This window comes from Pogona vitticeps, chromosome 1 (assembly GCF_051106095.1).
Source record: "Pogona vitticeps strain Pit_001003342236 chromosome 1, PviZW2.1, whole genome shotgun sequence".
NCBI classification, from domain to species: domain Eukaryota; kingdom Metazoa; phylum Chordata; class Lepidosauria; order Squamata; family Agamidae; genus Pogona; species Pogona vitticeps.
This window is the reverse complement of record NC_135783.1, coordinates 265,115,592-265,134,392: the sequence shown is the minus strand read 5'-3', so window position 1 is coordinate 265,134,392 and position 18,801 is coordinate 265,115,592. Positions and strand designations below refer to the sequence as shown.

At 40.8% G+C, this 18,801-nt stretch overlaps 1 protein-coding gene and 1 pseudogene across 6 annotated transcripts in view; one reads left to right on the top strand and one right to left on the bottom strand.

Moving 5' to 3' along the window:
- The window catches only part of SBF2 (SET binding factor 2), a 402,592-nt gene that overhangs the window by 133,290 nt on the left and 250,501 nt on the right, over positions 1-18,801 (top strand). The gene's annotated exons all lie outside the window — the stretch shown is intronic.
- Positions 17,200-17,354, bottom strand: LOC140703447 (U1 spliceosomal RNA; annotated as a pseudogene).

Here is an 18,801-nt window from a genome sequence, read left to right as displayed (position 1 = left end):
AAAAATTGCCATACATGTTTTTGTTTTGTTTATTTAGCTAGTCAGTTTGTGTTGAAGGAATACCAAATTTGCTGTTTTGTAGCTGGGCCCTTGTACATAAATATATACTGTAAATGTTTTCAGATGAGTCTTTTATTGTGCAATTGTCCTGTCTTATTCACTGAATTTTACATGGAGTCTAAACAAACTTGCAACAGACTTCCACCACATGTTCTTCTTTTTATTCGACATTTTAAAAATAACCTGATAAGGGGAAAAAACAGAATAGCTGTAAATTCTTTCTGATCCGTACAGAACTCAGAACTTCCAATTTGAACTCAATTTATTAGTTTTTTTTCTCTTTCTCTCTTTCCATGCTTTAGATTCATTTTTAATATTGGATTCTTGTATAGAAATGATCAGTTTTGAGTTTGCATTCACACAAAAGCTTCATTTTGTGTGAATGTCCAAATGTCCAGAACATATGCATACACCTTCAGTTTTCCGTCTCAGAAAATTATTGCATCACTTTGCATTATTGCCTTTTTAACTTTGTGAGAGTAGTATTAGATTTTTGTCTGCCAATAAATCTGCACATAACAGTGTGGCAAATGATGTAAATAAGCTCCATAGCATGGTAGTCTTCCATGAATAAGTGCAGGAAGAAATTAATCCTAAACATCCTCCATAACTTTGAATACACTTTCCACCTTTAATTCTGTGGATGCCACCATCACACTGAAGACTGAGCAATGTGTAGTCCCAAGTATACAGTGGAAAAAGAATCACCTCAAGCAATTTGGAGACATCAGCATACCTATATGAAGTGTGAATCACCAAATACACAAACTGTATGGCTGTTTCAAAATTAATTTCATACAGTTTCCATAATAGAAATGTGATGTGAACAAAGACACATGTTTTTAAAAATAGTCTAGACATTATACAAGACATTGTAACACAGTATATAAGGCACAGCTGGACAGATGTGATGGGGATACCTCTGCACACACTGATATGTGGAGTTTTGGTTCTTCAGATTAATTGAATTTTAAGCACTTTTCTTTGTCCTCTGTGGTCCCAGAAGTAATGTAGAATGCAATATCTCCAGGGAGAACTATAATTGTTCCTTTAAAGAAAGAAAAAAGAAAGAAAAGAAAATGATCAAATAACAATAATAATTATTCATTGATTATGTATAAATGTGCTTAGAATGACATTCTTTTAAGTTCCAATTTTACAACGAAATGAACTATTTATAGTCAAGGATAAAAGATTGACTGGGAAAGATTGATTGGGAAAGCTGAATGTGAATTAATAAATCAGGAACTAATGGAGACTCTTTATTTCTCTTAGCTGTTTTGTAATGAAGGCTGCTATTCTGATGAATAAGCATTAGCAGTGACATATGAAATTACACATTACTAGGAAGATAAGTGACTTGCCAAGATTCTTGTCATTTTCTCATGCTATAAATAATGTTTTATTAAAATAATCATGTTCTTGTGTAATTAAGTAGTATGTGCTATTGATAGTGACACCTTATTCCTGTTTGAAGCACTACAGTGTCTATAAAATGACCAGAAAATTGCTTTTATAATGATTCATACTATCATACTTTTACAGTAGCAGTATTTTTAAAATTATACTGACAACATTCTGTCATTAATAATAAGGAGAAACTTGCAAGGAATAAATTGTTAATTTATTTCATTATTAAATTCTTTTTAAAATATCCTTGTGGAGATGTGTAGATTATCGTCCAGAAATCAGGTTAACCATGGGCTAAATCCAACTTGGCAGAAAGTGAGGAGGAATTAAAGAACCTCTTAATGAGGGTGAAAGAGGAAGGTGCAAAAATGGTCTGAAGCTCAACATCAACATCAAAAAAAAAAAACATCATGGCCACTGGCCCCATCACCTCCTGGCAAATAGAAGGGGAAGATATAGAGGCAGTGACAGATTTTACTTTCTTGGGCTCCATGATTACTACAGATGGTGACAGCAGCCACGAAATTAAAAGATGCCTGCTTCTTGGGAGGAAAGCTCTGACAAACCTAGACAGCATCTTAAAAAGCAGAGACATCACCTTGCCAACAAAAGTCCGAATAGTCAAAGCTATGGTTTTTCCTGTAGTGATGTATGGAAATGAGAGCTGAACCATAAAGAAGGCTGACCGCCTAGGAATTGGTACATTTTAATTGTGGTGGAGGAGACTCTTGAGATTCCCCTGGACTGCAAGGAGAACAAACCTATCCATTTTGCAGAAAATCAACCCTGATTGCTCACTGGAACCTAGCGGTTCGAAAGCATGCAAATGCAAGTAGATAAATAGGGACCACCTCGGTGGGAAGGTAACAGCGTTCCGTGTCTAAGTCGCACTGGCCATGTGACCACGGAAGATTGTCTTTGGACAAAACGCTGGCTCTATGGCTTGGAAACGGGGATGAGCACCGCCCCCTAGAGTCGAACACGACTGGACAAAAATTGTCAAGGGGAACCTTTACCTTTACCTTTACCTGCTCACTGGAAGGACAGATCCTGAAACTGAGGCTTCAATACTTTGGCCATCTCATGAGAAGAGAAGACTCCCTGGAAAAGACCCTGATGTTGGGAAAGTGTGAAGGCAAGAAGAGAAGGGGACAACAGAGGATGAGCTGGTTGGACAGTGTCATCAAAGCAACCAATATGAAATTGACACAACTCCGGGAAGCAGTGGAAGATAGGAGGGCCTGACGTGCTCTGGTCCATGGGGTCACGAAGAGTCGCCATGACTAAATGACTAAACAACAACAAAATCCAACTTGAGTAGGACCATCTGAGATTAATTAAACTGCTTAGTAACTGGTAACCAAAGTTTATTTCAATGGGTCAACTTTAGGGAACATTAATGTTTGGTTTAGCCTAAGGATGAGCAAGCTTCAAATATTGTTGGACTACAACTTCCAGCATTGTTAACAATTGAACTTGTTGGCTATGCTAGCCATGGCTGGTGGGAGCTGCTGTCCAACAACATTGGGCGGGCTTGCACTTTGCTTATCCCAGGTTTGGCTTTATGTCTTTAGAACTTTGGCTGGTTTGAGGAATGTTTGCTCCAAAAGTATACATGCTGTAAACTTCAATGGGTAGTTTAGGAATCTTTGTGGATAATATTGCCATCCCCAAGGATAAAGGAAATATATAAGTGGGTAGAGTGATGGACAAGGACTTAGAAGACCTGGGTTTGAATCTCTGCTCATTGATGGAAAATAATGGGGTAAATGGCTGGCATTGGTAAAACGGCAGCTTAAATATTTCACTTACCTTGAAAACCCTGTTAGGGTCACTATAAGTCAGATGCAACTTGACGACACACAAAGCACACAACAGCAGTAATACAAGTTGAACACAGACTATCTTTTCCTCAAGAAGTCACTGGCCTGTTGTATGTTCTGACGTTAAAGAACGAGATGAGGGAATGGAACATAGAAAAATCTACTTTAGATTCTATTGGAATTTAATAGTTCAAGATTTTTGTAACCTATTTCCAGAATGTTTTGTTCCCCCTATCTTGAGTTGTGCATAAGAGTCAGATGAAGAAGCTAATTGAGTATAGATGTGTATAAATATATGGCAGTTGATTTGGCTTTGTGAAAAGATTTACAGAATATTTTGAAGTGCTCATCTAATTTATTGAGTGGTATGCTTTTGTTTAAAAGACATTTTCCTTCTGAATCTATTTGAATAGCTGCATTGAGAAGCATTGATGCACCTGAGCCTGTCAATATTTCTTAATATTTTTAACACAAATTATACAATCTATACAAAATGGCAAAGGTTGCTGCTTTCCTGTATAGCACTCCCTTTCTTGTTCTTGCTATGAGATGCAGAATCCTGAACAACCTGAACATTTACCACCAAGGCTGAGAAAGCCTGAACCAACAAAAATTAATAATGTAATTAAGTAGTGTTTTTAGCACTATCTATTGCTACTGCATCTAAAGTCAGAATAGCCATGATGACATTCTGTCTCTAGCAAGAGAGGAACAAAGAGTGTGTGGGGGGGAACCCAGCAACTAATCAGGAATATTTTTCCTGATCACATTTTTTAAAATGTGAAGGCTGTTCAGTCACCCAGAGGCAGTAGTTTCGCTGAATGCATATGAGAACACAAACTGAGCAACATTAGCAGTTTTAATACTGCTGAAGCATTAATTAAGTCTATAAGGGAAGCAGTTGCATCTTAGGAAATTGCAACAAAGTTTAAGAAGTACAACTAAGATATGAGAGGCATAGCATAGGCATCCTTCAGTCTCGAGAGACTATGGTAACATGCTCTGAATTGAGGAGTGTCCTCTCCAGAGCATGAAGCCTGGGTAAGGTAATATGGAGGATAGGCTGTTACCCAAGCAGCAGATCCCCCCCTCTCCACATTGCTGAAATGTTCCAATGGAAAGGCAAGAGCCAATACAACTGGTTCCAGCAATGTCGCAGGAGTTGGCAGAACGACACATGCTGCCTTCGGGACTCCAGCTCCGGATTTTGCCTCGAGGTTAACTCCTGAAGCCTTTTCCATAAGTGGATATAGCCACAAGGCAGTGGAGGTTTGAAATCGGAGTTTCTTAAATCTGTTCTTTACTTCCACTGTGTATTCATAAGGGATTTGGTTTACATTATACCTGAGGAGCCTAGTGTTTTTTCCTACTCTCTTCAGTTTAAGCTTGAATTTTGCTATGAGAAGCTGATGATCAGAGCCACAATCAGCTCCAGGTCTTGTTTTTGCTGACTGTATAGAGCTTCTCCATCTTTGGCTGCAGAGAATATAATCAATCTGATTTCGATATTGCCCATCTGGTGATTTCCATGTATAGAGTCGCCTCTTGTGTTGTTGGAAAAGAGTGTTTGTGAAAACTCTATTAGCCTTTGCCCTGCTTCATTCTGAACTCCAAGGCCAAACTTCCCTGTTATACCTTTTATCTCTTGGCTCCCTACTTTAGCATTCCAGTCCCCTAGAATGAGAAGAACATCTTTCTTTGGTGTCAGTTCTAGAAGGTGTTGTAAATCTTCATAAAATTGTTCAATTTCAGTCTCCTCAGCAATGGTAGTTGGTGCATAAACTTGGATTATTGTGATGTTGAAAGGTCTGCCTTGGATTCGTATTGACATCATTCTATCATTTTTGAGATGTATCCCATTACAGCTTTTCCCACTCTTTTGTTGACTATGAAGGCTACTCCATTCCTTCTACGGGATTCTTGCCCACAATAATAGATATGATAATCATCTGAGCTGAATTCGCCCATTCCTGTCCATTTTAGGATGTCGATGTTTATTCTTGCCATCTCCTGTTTGACCACCTCCAGCTTCCCAACGTTCATAGATCTTACATTCCAGGTTCCTATGCAGTATTTTTCTTTGCAGCATTGGACTTTCCTTTCACTTCCAGGCACGTCCACAGCTTAGCGTCCTTTCGGCTTTGGCCCAACCACTTCATTAGCTCTAGAGCTACTTGTACTTGTCCTCTGCTCTTCCTCAGTAGCATGTTGGACGCCTTCTGACCTGAGGGGCCCATCTTCCAGCGTCATATCTTTTAGCTTTTTGTTTCTGATCATGGGGCGTTCTTGGCAAAGATACTGGAGTGGCATTGCCATTTCCTACTCCAGGTGGATTGCGTTTAGTCGGAACTCTTCACTATGTCCTGTCCATCTTGGGTGTCCCTGCACGGCATAGCCCATAGCTTTTCTGAGTTACTCAAGCCCCTTCACCACGACAAGGCAACAATCCATGAAGGGGAAGGACGACTTAAGAAAGCCATATTACTATCTCCAAGGCACACACTCTGTTCCTGTGAGTGGCACTGTAGGCAGAGAATGTGAAACTAGACAAAATATCAGCATTAAAAGAGGTGTTTCTGAGCCCTGTGGTGCAGTGGTAGTACTGCAGTTAAACCTCTGCTCACAACCTGAGTTCAATCCCAACAGGCTGAGGTAGCCAGCTCAGGGTTGACCCAGCCTTCCATCCCTCCAGGATTGGTAAAATGAATACCCAACTCACTGGTGCGAAAGTAGTTGTTTGCATAATTATGTTGTAAACCACCCAGAAAGTGCTTTAACACTATTTGGCAGTATATCAGTACTGCCAATTTAAATCTTACTCCAAATGTTGAGGTAAAAACATAAAGGCTATTTTGCTGAAATCAGAGAGCTGATAGTGAACTGAATCTTCAGCCTTGATTCAAATCTATTTAGCAGTTTCTCTCTACATCACCCCTCTCCTATATTTTGCTATCCTTGTATGTGTAAGAGATAAAATGCTTTATGTGGAAACATAAAGGAAAATCTTAGAAGAATGTGAAGGTACCTAACTCTAGAGATTGGGAGGGGGGAGATATGGAAGAAGCAAAAGAATGTCAGAAACATTCATGAAATTTCCATATAGTCAGCCATGTTATGTTGCAGAAATAACTATGAATCCTGTGGCATTTTAAAGAATAATTGATTTAGCAAAGGCTTTCATGGACTGAAGGCCAGAACTTGGAAAATGTCATGAGACCTTTTGTTCATAAAATAACATATACACATTTGGGAATTAGACTGGAAATTTGTCTTTTTAAAAAAAAAAATGCTGCCAGTCAGTTTTGCTACAGTGGAGTAAACCTGACAGTGGGGTTTGGGGGTCTTCCTCAAACAGAGAGACCTGCAAAAATTCTGAGGTGCAATAAAGAACCAACAACACACATCTTGATATTAAGCCTAAATGCTAAAAATACAATCCGGGTTTGAAATGAGATTTTACCTGTTACTGATCAGGATTGGTGTCTGTGTCATGCCCATGCAATTTTGGTATTAGAATGTTAATAATAATCCACGTTTGCAAATGAATTTTTTATATGTTTGAGATGACAGATACAAAAAGTTAATCTGCTAGAACATATTCACATCGGGTTGGTGGATTTCCAAATTCAATGTCAAGATTTCTGTAAGTGTAACTAAGAAACAGGTTTCTTTCCTCTTTCTGTAATTTTTTTATCTTCAAATTTTTATAGCTTTAAGGAATGTAAGACTGTGATTTGAAACATGCTGTCCCAAAATGCTAAGGTGGTAAGACATTGGTTATAATCTAGGCCTGGGAACGATAATGTTCAGTTCAATATGATGTTCCTCCTAAATTCTGCCTTTTAAGTTTGGGGGCATAGGTTGGGTCATAGACAAAGCATTTTGTGTAATGTTTAGGAGAAAATCTTATAATTGGGATACATTATAAGTCTGATAGAAGTGAGTGCAGTACCTAGAAAAGCAAATTAAAATTAAGGCTCAGCCTTTAGGTTTACGTGTAAGGTTCTTTTCAGCTATATATGTACCAAAAAGCATTGGAAGTATAGGTTAAAACAGGGAAGCAATTCTGCAGACATTCTGCAGTCTTCCTTACTTCAGTTATTTTCAGCTTACAGGAACATCTTGATTTCATAGATATTAAGAAGTGTGCATATTAGTGCTTTTGGACTTTAAGTCACAGAATTTCCCCAAGCAGCATGGTGAACCTCTAGTATAAAGGCTACCTTTGCATGTCAACTTCTACTGATTTTCAATATGTGAAATTGATGAACTTTTCCTTTGAAACTACTGAAGTTCAGATATTTTTACAGCATGTACAAACCATGCAAAATTGTTCCACGTGTATTCCTGGATCATTGTATATGATCATAATGTTCATGTTTATGAAGTAAAAGGGACTTTGTAGAATTCCTGGAAAGCAGTGATTTTTTAAAAATCCATTATTTTACATGGTAAGTGAAAGTGCATATTATGAGACTTAGAAGTCAGAGCATTTTGTTTAATCCTGACTATGCAGAGGAACTTGTGCTGCCATACAATATAAATATGTGTTTTAGTGATATTTATTTCTTTATTTAATTGTTTGTAATATGTATGTCCCACCTTTTCTCCAGGGGGCTCAAAATGACAAATACAGGAATCCTTCTTCCAATCTCTATCTTCATGACAACTTGTGAAGTAGGTGAAAGTGTAGAGAAGTGACAGGTCAAAGGTTATCCAGTGATGTTTGCAATTTATGAGAGTACAGAACATAGACCATCCAAGGCCCATTAGATTGTAATGGAGGACTGAGACTGTCCTATTGTTATCTCTGTAAACTGTTTTGGAAGCCTTTTTTGGTTAAAGAGTAAAAATGCTTCAGATAAATAATAAAACTAAATGTGAACTGCTCTGGAAATAAATATTAATGAAAAGTATTTGCATTTATTAAAGAAAGCCACAGTTAAATTACTCCACCCACTTCTGGTGTTGGCTGAGTTACATTTCATATAGTTATGGAATTCTCTGTAAATTAATTTGTGTAGAGGGGGATGTAGAGTTAAATTTAAAATATTAAAATGTTTTTGGAGATGAACCAGGGAATTAAGAAGGTTTAAAAAAAAAAAAAACCTCAAACAGATATTAAAGCTTCATAATGGTCTTGTTTTTAATGTTCTGGATTGTTCAGCCCAAAAAGTAATTGGCATGTTTTCCCCAAATGTCAACATCTCTGGTTTCTGTAGGAACTCATGAGTTGTCAACACTTTTTGTTACAAAACATCTGTGTACCAGGAATCCAAAGGCGAAGTTCAGGCATGATATCTACTGCTGAATGCAGTGACTGAAAAAGGCTTAATTATTACAGGATTGATAGCTTTGCTTCAGAGTATGACATCCCTAATACAGTGTATTGTTAGGTGTGGCACATCATAAGAATTTATTTTTGGATAGTTGAACTAGTTTGGGGAATTGAATTCAGTTGTCTTTGTAGCATTTGCTGAATGGAAAAAAATGTTTTTGAAACATATTTTGTACTGGTATTAAATTAATATATTCCTTTCTTCAGTTCTTTAAGTATTCTCTAAATAGTTGAGTACTTGGACAGTTAAACAACACTGAAAGATGCATTTTTGTGCAGAGGTGTTTGGGAGTCTTATATGCTGCCCTAAATGCATGGATTTTTCTTTTTGCAACATGAATGCAACGTGTCTGAAACATCACAATAATTTGCATAGTTCCATACAACTCAAGAGTACACACACTCATCCAAAAATCTGAGTTTTAATTACAACAGTTAGACATGGTTTTGGGTGTGTTTTGAGTTTTTAATTATTGTGATGTTTCACTGAAAATTTCCATGAAAGTTGACTTTTAAGGGCAGCCATATATCAATTTAACTTCGCCCAATACATGTTTTTGTATTTTCTGTTCTCCAGGACAAACATGGCAATGGAAAAAATTCCATTGCTTTGTTATTCATTAGAAGGCAACCAGCATGACTGTAACTCACTTTTAGCTGGCAAATAATGAGTCAACATGGGGATTCCTTAAGGCAGGGGTCCTCAACCCCCCAGTCCATGGCCTGGTGCCAGTCCGTGGCCTGGGCTGCACCGGGCTGCAGAGACAGATCTCTCACTCTTCCGGCACGCACTCCCCCTTGCACAGCCCCTTTGCACCTTGACATGAGTGTGTGTGTGCCTGCACGAGCATCCCCCACCTCTTCATGCATGTGCGTGAGTGCGCACAAGTGTCCCTGAGTGCCCCTATCCTTTACACATGCCTGCACAACCGGCCCCCCGCTCCTTCGTGCATGTGCACAAATGCAGGGGGTGCCCCGCCTTCCCCAACCAGTCTGTGGTTTTGAAAAGGTTGGGAACCACTGCTTTAGCGGGTGCCTGCTGGCTTGCAACATACTCAAGAATTCCAATAGACACTTGGTAATTTTTGTTTTTGAGTATTTATTTAAGGACAGGGTAGGGTATACAAAGGAACGTGGTGGCACTGTGGGGTCAGAAGACCAGCAGTCGTAAGATCGAATCCACGCGACGGAGTGAGCGCCCGTCGCTTGTCCCAGCTCCCGCCAACCTTGCGGTTCGAAAGCATGCAAATGCAAGTAGATAAATAGGGACCACCTCGGTGGAAAGGTAACAGCGTTCCGTGTCTAAGTCACACTGGCCATGTGACCATGGAATATTGTCTTCGGACAAAACGCTGGCTCTATGGCTTGGAAACGGGGATGAGCACTGCCTCCTAGAGTCGAACACGACTGGACAAAAATTGTCAAGGGGAACCTTTACCTTTACCTTTACCTAGGGTATACAAAAAGTAAGGGGGAATAGGGAAAAGGGAAAAAAGGGTTAGGGGGATAGGAGAACACAGAGTATACAATCATCCGATCAATTTATATTAGAATAACAAATAAAATTTTTGCTTTTTTACAATTTGATTACCCTCCTGCTTTCATCTTATAATTTAATTTTAGTTTAATTCTATGTTACTCCAACACTATCTGATAACTGCAGCCATTTATACAATACATCCCATCGTTCAGTTTCCTTTTGAGTTGAACAGTCTTTCAGCTCATCTGACAGGATATCCATTTTTGTCACTTCCCATATTTTCACTATAAATTTCTCTCGTTTCAGTATCTCTGCTTTCTTAAGCTTTTTAACATAATACTTTTTATTTTTGGGAGCTGCATAGGTCACTGGATAACTCTTTATCCCATCTATGTTACGTGGTGTCATGCCCAATAAAGATGGTTCTGAAATTTGTGCAACTTCATTTAACCGTTGTTTGGCATCTAATGTCCCCTCTTTCATCACTTCTTCTATTTTGCTAAGACCTTCATTCACTTGCTGAAACCCGGTTATTATTGTTTTTTGCATAGTAATCTGCCATTCCTTTTTTATTTCTTGTACAACTATTCCAAAACTTTGAGATTGAACAGACCAAGTTTCCATTTGTTGTCTTAAATTTTTGGAGGCCATCTCAGGCTTTCCAATGAGTGGGGTTTGTATAGATGGTACTATGTCCTTAACTACTATGATCACCCCTTGGATATCCTTCAACAGTTTCTACAATTTTATCAACAATCCAAACCCATAATCATAAACCTCCCCTTAAATCTCCCTCCAATCTTTATCCAAATATTATAATATAAAAATCAACTTTTAACCCAGCAAATTTAAATTCAAATAGAACTGTGGCACAATCATTTCTTCTTCTCCCGAGTCTAGCAAGCTGCTATTATCAGACTCCCACACAGTCCGACAAACCAAACAATCACAATCTCAGACTGTCCAGTAGTTGTCCTTGAAGGCCGTCTTATGATCTTTCCATTAACCCGTTGATACTCCTCAGTCCAGTCGACCACGTCTGCTCCTTCTTTCTTCTCCAGAAAACCACCAGATTCTATTATCAAAAGTTCACAGAGTCCAGGAAAGGGAAAGGGAAAATATGTCCAAGCCAAACTGCATTCACAAAACTCAAGTCTCTTGAACCCTGTCCAGTGGTATTAACGTCTGGGATTTTTTTCCAGAAACACAAGATTTATTTTACCATCTCACTCTCTCAGCTTTGAAACCAGTCTGCTGTATTAAGAGTTAGTTAGTTAGTTTCGCTTTTGAAGCAGACTGATAAGATAGGCTCGCCGCTGCTTTTCTTCTTTCAGCCAAATATTTTCATTCTTATTTTCAGCTTAATGGGGCTGTTTCGTAAATCAAACGCTTCAGCTTACTTAGTTGTTATATATTTTAACATTATATTGGTTGTTCTCTTCTCCCCCGGGTTACTCACGGCTCCGTGCCAATATGGCTCCCGCCTCTGATCCGTGCTGGGTGACTTCTTCAGAGGGAAGAAGTCCGGGTTTGCATCCCATTTTTCTCCTTCTGCTGCTCACCAACTGCTTCAGAGAGAATTCTCCTAGACTCTCCTTCAATCCCCATTTCAAAAAGGGGATCCCGGACCGGACGATTCCAATTTTTCCAGAGACCTCTTCTCTGGAACTACTGGCAGCACCGCAACAAAGCCCCGCCTCTCTCAAGACTTGGTAATTGTTGACTAGAAGTAACTGAATGTTACACTGTTTGCCTTTCATATGTGAAATAAAGCAAGATGATTTCAATGATTACTGAACAAACATTCATGTTTTGCGTTGTGGTGTGACTCAGCGATAGCACATTCTGTTCTTTTATGCTGGGAACTGTAGCACTATTCAGTTGTTACTTCTCTGGTTCTTGGGAGCATGGTTAAAGAGGAGTGACTACCCCTCCTCTCTCCACAGTTGTTTTCTCCATGTGGAGAGTGATGTGTCTGGCTGTGTATGCTCTCCATATGAGCAAGAACCCCAGTTTTCCAAGTTTCTTGTTCATGTGCAGACCCCAAATGCAAGCTAGCCTCTTCTTTTCAGACATACCTCCATTATGAAGAGGAGAGGGGTTACTTTTCTCTCTCCGTTTGTGTGGTTAAGAATCTAATAGATAATTACTAACTAGGCTCATATCTTAAGATAGAGCAAGAAAAAAAATTTATGAGTAAGAAATCCTAAAACTGCAGTTTGCATATCTGATTTAATACCTCACTAATGGACAGTGCAAATAGTGAGTTTGATCTCTTAGAACAAATTCCAAAAATGTCAGAGGCTTGTGTGACTGAAAAGAAGCTGTGAGACTGAAAATTCCAAGTATATGCCTTGTTGTATTCTCGATATGCCTTGTTGCTGAGTGTTTTGGAAGACTCTTTTATATCGTTTGTCAGCTGCTGTTCCTCCTAGCATAAACAACTCACTGGCTACAAATGTTGTTTGAAGCTAGGCAAGTGCTATTGGAAATCAGGGTGGGCAGCATGTGGCCTATGGACTGCATGCAGCTTCATAACCCATTTTTACACCTCTGACGTTCCCCACACACCTAAAGTATTTTCCTAAGAGAACAAAAAGAGCCCCGTGGCGCAGTGGTTAAAACGCTGTACTGCAGCTAAAACTCTGCTCACGACCTGGGGTTCAAATCCCAGGTAGCCGGCTCAAGGTTGACTCAGCCTTCCATCCTTCCGAGGTCGGTAAAATGAGTACCCAGCTTGCTGGGGGGGCAATGTGTAGCCTGTATAATTAAAATTGTAAACCGCCTGGAGAGTGCTTGTAGCACTATGGGGCGGTATATAAGTCCAATAAATAAATAAATAAATAAATAAAATTACACACCTGGAAGCCTCCAGAAATGTCTAGTCCAACAAGTTGGCATACCATACGTGTACCTTGTTTTGATTTTTTAAAAGATAGTTTTTTAAAAAATACAGTGGTGCCTCGCTAGACAGTTACCCTGCATGACAGTTTTTTCGCTAGACATTGACTTTTTGCGATTGCTATAGCGATTCGCAAAACAGTGGTTCCTATGGGGGAATTCCGCTGGACAATGTTTGGTCCCTGCTTCGCAAACCGATTTCTGCTAGACGACAATTTTGACAGCTTCCTCCGCACTTGCAAAACAGGTGTTTCTTTCATGAGCAAAGTGGCCGAGAAGGTGGTGGCCAATCAGCTTCAGGCCCACTTGGATGAAACAGACACCCTGGATCCGTTTCATTTGGGGTTCAGGCCGCGCCACGGTACAGAGACGGCATTGGTCGCCCTGTATGATGACCTGTTGAGGGAGGCCGACATCTCGGTGGCCTTTGATACTGTCGACCACGGTATCCTCCTGGGGAGGCTCTCTGAGTTGGGAATTGGTGGCTTGGTGCTAGCCTGGCTCCGTTCCTTCTTGGAGGACCGCCCCCAGAGAGTTCAGCTTGGGGAGAGTGTTTCGGCTCCGTGGAGCCTCACTTGTGGGGTCCCACAGGGGTCGATTATCTCCCCAATGCTGTTTAATATCTATATGAGGCCGCTGGGAGGGGTCATCAGGGGGTGTGGGGCATCGTGTCATCAATATGCCGATGACACTCAGCTCTACATCTCCTTTTCACCAACTGCAGGTGATGCCGTCCTGTCCCTTCAGCGCTGCCTGAAGGCTGAACTGCAATGGATGCAGAAGAACGGGCTGAGGCTGAACTCGGACAAGACGGAAGTTCTGAGGGTGGGTGGCCCCGTGGCTGGCGGCTTGGGTGACTCATGTTTGGGGGCGACCCTGGCCGCAAAGAGTGGGGTCCACAGCTCAGGCGTATACTTGGACCCGACTCTGACCATGGAAATGCAGGTGGCGTCGGTTGTCCGTACCACCTTTTTCCACCTTTGACGGATTGCCCGGCTGCGGCCCTATTTAGATACGGGGGCAGTCACCACCTTGGTGCACGCACTTGTAATCTCAGGATTAGACCACTGTAATGCGCTCTACGTGGGGCTGCCTTTGAGGATGATGCGGAAACTTCAGGTGGTGCAGAAAGTGGCGGCCAGACTCCTTACTGGAGTGAGAAAATACCAACACATTTCTCCAACTCTGGCCGCACTGCATTGGCTGCCCATTCGTTTCCGCGTCAACTTCAAAGTTTTAATGCTTACTTATAAGGCCCTAAACGGTTTTGGACCTTGATATTTGGTGGAACGCCTGCTCCCACCAAGGTCTACCCGGATCACCCATGCGAGTCAGGAGGTGAGGCTGAGGAGCCTGATGGCCAGAGAGGCCCGGAAGGAGAAAACACAAAACCGGACCTTCTTGGTGGTGGCTCCTCACCTGTGGAATATCCTCCCTCCAGAGATTTGCGCGGCCCCTACGCTGGGAATCTTTAAAACCCAATTAAAAACATTGTTATACATCCAGGCCTTCCCTCTAGTCAATACCTGATCTCTTTATTTTCCCTTATTTTATTATCCTTCCATTTTATTATAATTGTAATTATTGTACGGTTATGTACTTTTCTGGGTTTTATTGTTTGATTTTATATTGTAAGCCGCCTAGAGTGGACGAGTCGCCCAGATAGGCGGGGTATAAATCAAATAAATAATAATAATAATAATAATAATGACTCCCCAAGGAGTCCCACATTTATAGGCCTTCCAGGCAAAGGAAATAGATTCTATGATTTATCATAGCTGACATTATCCCAGTAAAGGGTTAGTCCCAGAATGAAACCAGACAACCAGTAACAAGCTCTTGTAACTCATCTGGGTATCTTATTATGCCTTCATTGTTGCAGGTATTGCAGGCCACTCCAGAACTTCTGAATTCTGTACAAGTTCTATTTACATCATTTCCAGGCTCCATATGAAAAATATAAAATGCAACTTTTGAGAAGTCACAGGAATGTTGCTTTATCTTACAAACATCATCCATACAGCTATGAACAAAACTGTAGACACAAATACTTTACAGACTCAGTGTCTGAATTAAAGTTGACTGTCTGCTTATTTGTTGCAATATGGTTCTGTGCATATGAACTTGTTCTTCACCACCAGTTCACAATGTCAGTGTCTTTTCAGCTTTTCATGCAGCTGCTGTAGTGAGTTCTTCTCTCTGAACTTTCTTAATCTGTTTTATTACAATTAACCCCTTTCACAGGTTGAGGTACACATACATGCTACTCTTTCTTCTTTTAGAGGGCTTAACCAATTCCTTCCATCAGGACAGGATTTACACTTGTCTTCAGTAACAAGTTCATAACTTATTTTTCCTTCCCAGAATTTCCTTTATCAGGTTAATTACATAAGCAGACATCTGAAAGTTGAGTCATGGCAACTGGACTTCTTACTTGTTAAGGTGAAATGTTTCATTACTTATCCAAGCAGCTTCTTTAGTCTGAGGAGAATTGTTACGAGATCCCTGATATATCCTCCACATTGGTTTCACTTCCCCAGGTCTGAATAGGCTGGTTAGAAGGATAAAGGACTGGGGGTGAGGGATAATCTGAGGAAGCTGCTTGGATAAGTAGCGAAACATTTCAACCCAACAAAAAAGGAGTCCAGTTGCCATGACTCAACTTCCAAATAACCACACCTCGATGACTGAGAGTCTTCACAGATACATAAGCAGACCTTCTCCTTTTCATGTGAAAATAATTATTACCATCATTGTTTATGACTGTGTTGTCCTTCTGTTAGCTACCCAGAGTAATAACCTATCTACTAGTTGGGTGGGATGGAAATATAAATTAAAAAAAATCATGCCCTTCCCTCTTTAACTCTTGTCCGTAAGCAGGTACTACTCACCTAGATATGGAACCTTGAATTAGCATTTGCAGAATGTACACTTTGCCTTGCTATTTAGAAAAAAACTTTACAAAGGGAGAAATTTTCAAGTGATTTCACTGAACTACTATGCCTGTTCAGACATTAGACCTGAATCCAGGTAGGGCTAGAAGGGTGGCAGGGTGATGGGAATTAATGTAAGCCCTGCCTCAGCACCTTCACAACACCCGGAAGTCACTCAGACCATCATGTAGTTAGCACAAAAGTCTCCAAAGGAACCTTTTAAGTTTATTCAATTGAATGCTCCTACACAAGATCTCTGTAACTGCCTTTTAGAGGCAAACTGAATTACAATACACAGAATTGCAAATTGAAAACAATAAGTTCATGCTCAAAATCAATATATTTTCTGTCTACTGTCACAGTCTCAAGGTGCATTGTTACTTCATGGCTTTTCAAAAATTTTGAAATGATTTTCAAAACCTGGGTGGACATTTTCCTTCATATGCTGGCCTGAATCTAGTGGTGCTAGGAAACAGAATTGAAAACACCACACACCAAGCACCAGCAGCACCTCACCTCAATACATTAGAGCAAGGGTTCCCAACCCCTGGTCTGTGGCCCTGTGACTGTCCGTTTGCACGAGCGCCTGCATGCCTGCACAAACAGCACTCCACCATTTGCGTATGCGCACGAGTGCAAGTGTGCCCACACAAGCACCCTCCCGCTCTTTCGTGCATCTGCATGAGCCCGTGTGTGAGAGACTGCTCCTTCATGCATGTGCGTGAGTGCAAGGCTGTCTTCTCCAGCCAGTCCACAGAGTTAAAAAGGTTAGGGACCCCTGCATTAGAGAAGACCTTTGTAAAAAAATGAAATAAGGTGGTGCTGTTCTTTAAGCTATAAAATTTTGTTGCTACAAAGTGAAGATTTTAGAAAACATAATGAAAAGAAAAATAGAAAACACAGTTGTGAACAATATTGTAATATAGTTAGAAATTCATAATGTACCGTATTTTTCGCTCCATAAGACGCACTTCCCCCCCCAAATAGTGGGGGAGAAAGTATGTGCGTCTTATGGAGTAAATACAGTTTAAAAAAGGGTTCAGCCACCACCACCCAGAAGCCTCCCCCTGCCATGCTGGGAGGCCTCTGAACTGGCACCAGAGACTGCTTGTTATTTGGACCTTACCATTCTGCACTGCTGACTTTCCAGGATCTACTTCCTGCTGTCTACCTGGAAAACCAGCAAGGCCAATAGCAGTAGGCAGTGGGAATAGGCAAAGACCATAGGGAAAAAAGGAATGATTCTAGAAAAACCAGGAGAAACTACAAACACAGTTCCCCACTTAGGCAGTTGATTTTCCCACATTTGGGGAAATCATAGGGGTCAGCACATCCAAAGTGCAATAGATGAACCTTACCCTAAGAAAACCACTTTTACAATAATGGTATCTCTCGTGCCAGGTATAAGTTGGAATGGCCCCTGAAATTTCTTCCCCTTTCTGTGCCCTATCCCCCAAAGGCATGGTGACCCCATGGCTGCACTTCCTGATCAGAACAGGGCTGCACAGCCCCAGTCCTGAAAGAGGCCAAAAGACCTACTCAGTGTTTTGGGGTGCCCCACAGGACCCCCATCAGGGGTTGGAATGTTCCTCCCACAATCCTCCAGTGCACAGATATTAGCATACCTAATATGCGGGGAAGGAAGGGAAAGCGAGGAAATTCAAACTTTCAGTTAGTGAAGAGGCTGCTTGTCTGCTTCCTTGCTAGTCCAAGCAGTTAGAGAGCTGGGAGAGAGACCTGGGACTGCCTGGTATTGTCATTTTAAAATGTAAAATTTAGTTTAAAAGCTGCTTGTTTTGGGTTAAACCGTGCGTGGGTGAAAAGGTGCTCCGTTTGAGTTGAAACCTGCTTGTGTAGAAACGTGCATGCTTGCCTTAAAAATCTGCTTGTTTTTCTTTAAAAGCTGCTTGTTTTGGGTTAAACCCTGTTTGGGTGAAAAGGTGCTCATTTGAGTTGAAACCTGCTTGCCTGGGAAGTGTTTCAGACCAGCGCCGATCAGCTGTTAGGTGGGGAGAGGGGAAGGGGCAGGAGCAGGAGCCCAGAAGAGCACAAAATGGCTGCCGGCTGCCGGCTGCCGGCTGGCTTTTCGCTGTTTGGGGCTCTTTTTTGACTGTTCTGGGGTCTACCAAGGCACTGTGAAGAGCAAGGCTCAGTCTACAGTACCTGGTAAGTGACTTTCTTTTAAGTTTTTAAAAGTTTCTGATCTCCCCCCCCCCCAATAAAAATGCATTAATTAATTTTCAATGCATTTCTATGGGAAACGTGGATTCAACTTGCAAACTTTTCAGCTAGTTCTGGGCATCTAATAGAGAATGTATTTCCAAAGGGTGTTGCAGCAAGGAAACTAACTGTGCCTCGTGACTTCTAACTGGATTACAGTACCTGCTTCCTGATTTCAGCTACTATAGTTTGTATTCAGTTTTTTTGGCTTTGTGTGGCCTAACCTGTTGTGCCTTGCATGCTATAAATGTTCAATTATGTCAGAAACCCGAGATTTGGTCTTATGCTGAGCATGTGCTACTGCTGGTGAATGGGTTAAGCTTTGTGTTGCTGTTCTTTTGCATAACCTGAAATAAGGAAAACTAGCTGTTAAATAGTGTAATTCCACTATTGATCCTCCACACAACTAAAAGGGACCTCTCAATGCAGTGCCACATCAGACAAACCATTTCTAAATACAGGCTTGAGCTGTAGCTGGGCAGAGTTGCACAACAATCTCATCTGTCATTGAGACAGTTTTATAAGCATGGGGAGGAGGTGGATGAAAGGAAATGTAAAATATAGGTAGTGTGGTATAGGTCTTATCACTGGCTGATAATGGTCTATATGTACTTGAATTAAATTTATGGTACACAA